Source organism: Chanodichthys erythropterus, chromosome 3 (assembly GCF_024489055.1).
Source record: "Chanodichthys erythropterus isolate Z2021 chromosome 3, ASM2448905v1, whole genome shotgun sequence".
Taxonomy (NCBI): domain Eukaryota; kingdom Metazoa; phylum Chordata; class Actinopteri; order Cypriniformes; family Xenocyprididae; genus Chanodichthys; species Chanodichthys erythropterus.
The window spans coordinates 15,826,906-15,833,092 of record NC_090223.1 but is presented as its reverse complement, the minus strand read 5'-3'; the positions used below and the strand labels follow the sequence as shown (position 1 = coordinate 15,833,092).

The 6,187-nt window shown below is 39.4% G+C and overlaps 1 long non-coding RNA gene across 1 annotated transcript; it reads right to left on the bottom strand.

Annotated features, from left to right (window-relative positions):
- Positions 1 to 4,092: 4,092 nt before the first annotated feature.
- Positions 4,093 to 5,851, bottom strand: LOC137008852 (uncharacterized). Its single transcript, XR_010892816.1, has 3 exons — positions 5,563 to 5,851; positions 4,446 to 4,537; positions 4,093 to 4,223 (listed from the first exon to the last, which is right to left on the bottom strand). It is a non-coding gene; the product is annotated as an uncharacterized lncRNA (long non-coding RNA).
- Between the last annotated feature and the right edge of the window lie 336 nt (positions 5,852 to 6,187).

Sequence of the window (6,187 nt, the reverse complement as noted above, 5' to 3'; positions counted from 1 at the left end):
GGGTGTAGTCTCTTTTATCACTTTAGCCAGCGGTCCCCACTGTCCATCACATCTCACTTGTACTACTTCTTCTTGAGCCAGTGGACTCAGTGGTTTGGCTGCTCTGTTGTAGTATTTCATCTGCCTCTCATTTGAGGAATGCAATGCAGTCCGTACCATGTGATGCTTTGCTGATGGAAGCCTTGTCCGCAGTTGCCTATTCATGAGCATTTCTGCCGGCGATAGGCCATTCTCCAATGGTGATGTTCTGTAGTTAAGAACTGCCAGGTGTGGATCTTCCCCTGTCTCAATGGCTTTTTTCAGAAGGCGTTTTCTGCACTCCTTTCTCCGCTAAGCCATTGGATTGTGGGTAAAGAGGACTTGATGTTATGTGCTCAAAGCCGTAATTTCTCGCAAAGTCCTTGAAGCTCTGGCTTGTGAATTGTGGTCCGTTGTCACTTATTACAGTCACTGGAATACCATGACGGGCAAATATGGCTTTTGTTTGTGCAATTACCTGCTCAGTTGTTGTGTTTGACAGCAACACGAATTCTGGGTAATTGGAATGATAGTCCATGAGTAACAAGTAGTCTTTGTCTTTCAGCTGAAATAAGTCCATTCCAACCTTTCCCCATGGTTCCATTGGTTTGTCGTGTGGTTTCATTGGCTCTTTTGGTTGCTGATATCTGTGCCGTTGACATACTTCATAGTTCTGCACTAGAGTCACTATGTCTCTGTGCATGCACGGCCAATACAGTACCTCTCGTGCCCGCCTCTTGCATTTCTCTATTTCCAAGTGTCCCTCATGCACAAGTTTCACATCTGTTTTCTCATTGAGAAAGGCACAACAATTTTTGTTCCTTTTAGCAGAACCCCATCAAGCACTGACAGTTCATCTTTAAAGTTTTGGTATGGGTTTCCCAACGTTCCATCCCCAGGCATGTGAATCACTTCAATCACTCTCTTCAAGTGTTCATCTTTCAGTGTTTCATTAGCTATTTCAGCCCACTTTGCAGTTGACACTGGCATCTGTGCTTTGATAGAGTCCACGTGACTCTGCACATCTTCCTCCGTAGTGCTTATAGTATTCCGCAAGCTAGCCCTGCTCAGGGTGTCTGCTACTACTAAATGCTTGCCTGGTTTAAACTCAAATGTCAGATCATACTTTTGTAGTCATAGCATCAGTCTTTGTATGCGTGGTGGCACTTCTTTTTTTGATATTGCTATAAGAGGCTTATGATCTGTCTCAAGGATCACTGGTCTTCTGTAAACATACTCATGAAATCGCTCACAGCCAAACACTGCACCAAGAGTCTCTTTTTCTATTTGCGCATAGTTTCTTTCCGCAGAAGTCATTGTGCGGGAGGCATATGCGACAGGATACCATTCTGTGTCATGCTGCTGGAGTAAGACGGCTCCTAAACCAGCTTTTGATGCATCTGTAGAGACTTTTAGTGGTTTATCTTGGTCGTAGAATTTAAGAACAGGTTCTCTAGTTAAACTGTCCTTCAACCACATCCATTCTTTTGTGTGCTCCTGCTTCCACTACAACTCTATGTTTGATTCCAACAGGCTTCTTAATGACCTTGTATTTTCTGAAAGATTTGGAACAAACTTCCCCATGTAGTTTACTAACCCTAAGGCTCTTTGTAGGTCTTTGACATGTCTCTTGATTCGGGCATTTCTTCAATTGCCTGGATTTTTCTTCTGTCCGGCTGTACACCCTCTTCAGACAGTCTCTCCCCCAGGTATGTAATTTCTCTCACACCAAACTGACACTTGCTTTTATTCAGTTTTAACCCTGTCCTTTGTGCTTGATTTAGGACCCTGCGAAGTCTTGCATCGTGCTCTCTTTTGTGCAGCCCCAGACTACGACATTGTCTATGAAAACTCCTACTCCTTCTATTCCATAAAAAAGCTGCTGCACAGTTTTGTGGAAGACTTCTGGGGCTGAGCTGATGCCAAATGGTAACCTTAGGAAACAATGCCTTCCAAATGGTGTGTTAAAGGTGCATAGCTTTGCGCTTTCCTCATCTAGCACAATTTGATAAAACCCAGACGAGGCATCCAATTTAGAGAAGTAACATGCTCCACTCATTGCACTAGTTATATCTGATTTTGTTGGAAGTGTATAGTGCTCACGTTGAATCGCTTTGTTAAAGTCCTTCGGATCTATACATAATCTTAGATCTCCATCAGGTTTCTCCACTATGACGAGGGAGTTCACCCATTCTGTGGGTTCTTCTATTTTCCTGATGACTCTATCTTTTATCAGAGTGTCCAGTTTCTTTCTCAGTCTTTCCTTTAACCCTCTGGAGTCTGAGGCTGATTTGGGGCCTGGAGAAGTTTTGACATGCCCTGACAATTGTGCTTTTTTCAGTTGTTCATAAACATATTAATGACAAAGGTGTCATTACACTGTATTCAGCACAAACTAGGCTACCATAATATGTGAGGAACATGTATGTACATATTTTTTTAGTATGTACATTAGTTTTTGAAGGAATAACGTTTATGCATGGTTATTGAAAAAACAAAAAATTTAAGTCACTGAAATAAGGCCAAAAAATATATATTAAATCTGTGTTTACAAGACTTCTGGGTATTGGAGGTTGTAGGCTAGAGTTTTTGCTTCAAAATTATGTAAAAATTATCCTTCCTACTTGTTCATATAAAACAATATATTGATTTAGTTTTTGTAAGACACTTTTTGTCAAGAAACACAGTATGTGTGGAGGCGTGAATCATCATGAATAATGGGTCATTTACACCTGAGAATAATGGGTCATTTACACCTGAGAATCGCATAAAGAACCTCTAATGGTGCTGCATAATAATGAAGCCTTTCAGTCAGGTAGGCTGTGAAAAAAACCTTCTGTGATGTCTCAAGCTCATCATGGTGTATATGAAACAAACAGAAAAATATTATTCCAATATAAAATAATGGTTTTATATTATATACTTTAAAATATAATGTATTTCTGTGATGCAAAGAGTCTGAATATAGGCTTTTAGTTTAAAAGCATGCACATTTGAAGAAATATTGGATTCTCATATGTTTATGTCAATTTTCTATACAGAGGAGATATATTTATTTAATATTCATTGTCATCACTATGAGCGCTGGTGTTTTCAATTCATACTTGCAGCCGGGGGGCGCTCTGTGCACCTTTAGTCCACAAATTATTCTATAGAAGAGGAGGACATTTCAGGAATGGTGTTTTCAATTCATACTTGCAGCCGGAGGGCGCTCTGTGCACATTTAGTCCACAAATGTGCACAGAGAGAAGAGAACATTTCAGGAAGTAATGGCATGTCTTCCAGAGGTCGCTAACCATGGCTTTTACATACAGATAAACACTTTTCAAGACAATAAATACATGATTGAGACGATGTATGCCTGTATTGACTTGAGAATTTGCATCTGAATAGCACTGGCTCCGTGGGAGTGGCTGCATTAGTGGATAATGAGCTGAATCACGGACTTCTGACATGTGTCTCTTTTCATACAGATTACATAAACACAGAATTTTTGTTTTCGATATGACTTACATGATTTAAAACCTGACATTTCAACGTTTTTTAGACATAAGTCTATTTTTTTTGTGATTAGTATTCACTAAGTTACAGTTCATTTTCTGAAAACTATCAGATTAAACTTTGTTCAGAGGGAGAGGGCAGATCATGCATCATTTTAGTTTTCTTTATTTTGCAAAAAGCACAACATTTTGTTTTTACTCTGAGTGTATACAAATAAAAGAAGATATTCTATAGTTTCAATTGATATATTACTTATGTCTCTATGACAAAAAATGACGGAGTATTTTAAGTCTGTTTTGCTGCAATGTGAAAAAAACCTGCAAAACGCGCCGGCGCATTGTCAGACCTCAGGGGGTTAATGCAACTGGCACCTTTCTTGCAGGGTGAATGACAGGTTCTGAATCTTCTTTAGTTTTATCTTATATTCTCCTGGTAAGTGTCCTATTCCTTTGAACACCTCTTTGTATTCTTTTACCCAGTTACGCCTGTTTCACACATAATCCGTCTGCAGTGCGTATGCGTTGCGTATTTTTTTACGCACCCATGTTAACGGATTAGAGCGTTCACACTGCACGTGGTTGCGGTCCGTCATTGCGTTCCAGGAGCAGTGCGTCTGCAGCAGTGCAGCGATCGTTTACGTACCGAGTCTATTTTTGCTGTGCAGCACAGAAGATTGTGTGTGGGCAAAATGAACATGGATTGACCTGAAATTGTAAAAAAAAAAAAAAGAAAGAAATTATGCACATTTAAACTACTTTGTACATTTAGTACATTACATAAAGAATTTTTTTTTTTTTGATTTAACGCCATGCCAGCAACAAGCTATATTCATGCCAAAAGGAAACATTTCAATTTCACAGTTCAGTTGTATCATTTCAAAACAATTATTTTATTAAAAAAAAAAAAAAGAACAGTGTTTAGCCTACTTGCATAATGCGATCAGATATGTTTTTCCCCATCGTTGGAGGGAAACTCGCATCCCAGCAGGCAATGACGTGACAGGCGGACCTAAACCAACCTATTCAAAAACAAGGTGACATGGATGACACTCGTCTCATCGTTGAGGTGGAAAAACATAAAATTCTGTATGACCCGCAGAATGTATTGTACAAAGATTTGATTGCGAAGGAAAAGGCATGGGAAGCAGTTTCGTCGACTGTTGGTGTCGACAGTAAGTTTTCAAATCTTTGTGTCATGTTTACATGTACTAAACTACTCCAGCAACTGTCAATATATAAGAATATAACATTACGCACAAAAAACACATCCTTCTTTTTTCTGTTACAGGACAGACTGGCTCTGCAAACTCCCTTTGTGGGTATGGTCTTGTTGTCATACGTTTTCAGATTTACTTTTCTGTGATTTATCTTGGGCTTTTTTCTCAGTCTTTGAAAGTCTTTCTTGGGCAGGATGTTAACCTGGGCCCCTGTGTCTAGTTTTAATGAAAGGTCAGTACCATTTACATCCATGTGTGCTATCCATTCATCAGCTGAAGCAGTTTGTCCATCTTCAATGGAGTCCACGAAGATTGGTGCTTGTTCATCCTCACTGTCACTCTTCTTTTCTAGAAGCTGCACTTTTTTCTTTGAATAACAGCATTTAGCGAAATGATTCCTTCCTCCACAATTCCTGCAGTCTTTCCAAAAGCTGGGCACTTTTTTGGTGCATGTTTATTGCCACACTTTCTGCAGCCCTTGCTCTCTTGACTTGGCTTTTGTTTTTTTCTTCTGTGACATCACTCTTTCATTAGCACGTCAAACTGCATCCACTTCGGCTGTCTCCTTCTCATCACTGAAATTCTTTAGCTGTGCCATTGCACATTCTGATGCTTGGCAAATTTTTATTGCCTTTTCTAATGTGAGGTCAGTCTCTTTCAATAATTGCATCCTTACTCTTTTATCTTGTACTCCGATTACTATTTGATCTCGAATCATGGAGTCACACAGCGTTCCGAAATTACACGACTGGCTCTTCAATCTTAAATCTGTAACATATTATTCAATGGATTCTGACTCTTTCTGCAGTCTATTTCTGAAAACGTACCTTTCGTAGGTCTCATTTTTCCTCGGTGTGCAGTATTGCTTGAATTTTTCAATCACAGCCTCATACTTATCTTTTTCTTCTTCCGTGAAGACAAAAGTATTATACACATCCAGTGCGCTGCGTCCTGCCACTGTTAGCAGTAATGCTATTTTCCTCCATTCATTTCCATCCAGCCCAATGGCGAGTGCATAAAGTTCAAAACTTTGTTTGAAAGCTTTCCAATTTTCATTGACATTACCAGTCAATTTCAATTCGTCTTGTGGACGGATGGAATTCATCATCTTGTCATAATTTATCCTGGTACCATGTATTAATGAGGCTCACACACCGAGTACTGTTATCAGAATGCGTTTATTCTTGTTCTCTGGTCCTTAACATAGAACTGAACTTAGCTGTATCACTGCATTATACTGCCATCTAGTGGCCATCATAACATGGCAACACACACATATCAATACAGGTACTTCACATATCCAGCTCTGAGGAGGTGGATATTGTGATACCGATTTGAGGACTCGCCACCTCACACACATATCGTGTTCCAAAATCACAAGTTTATTATTCCAACATCAAAAACAAATCAGTTGTGTCTGAAAGCCATGATTATTTTGTTTATTTGAAATAT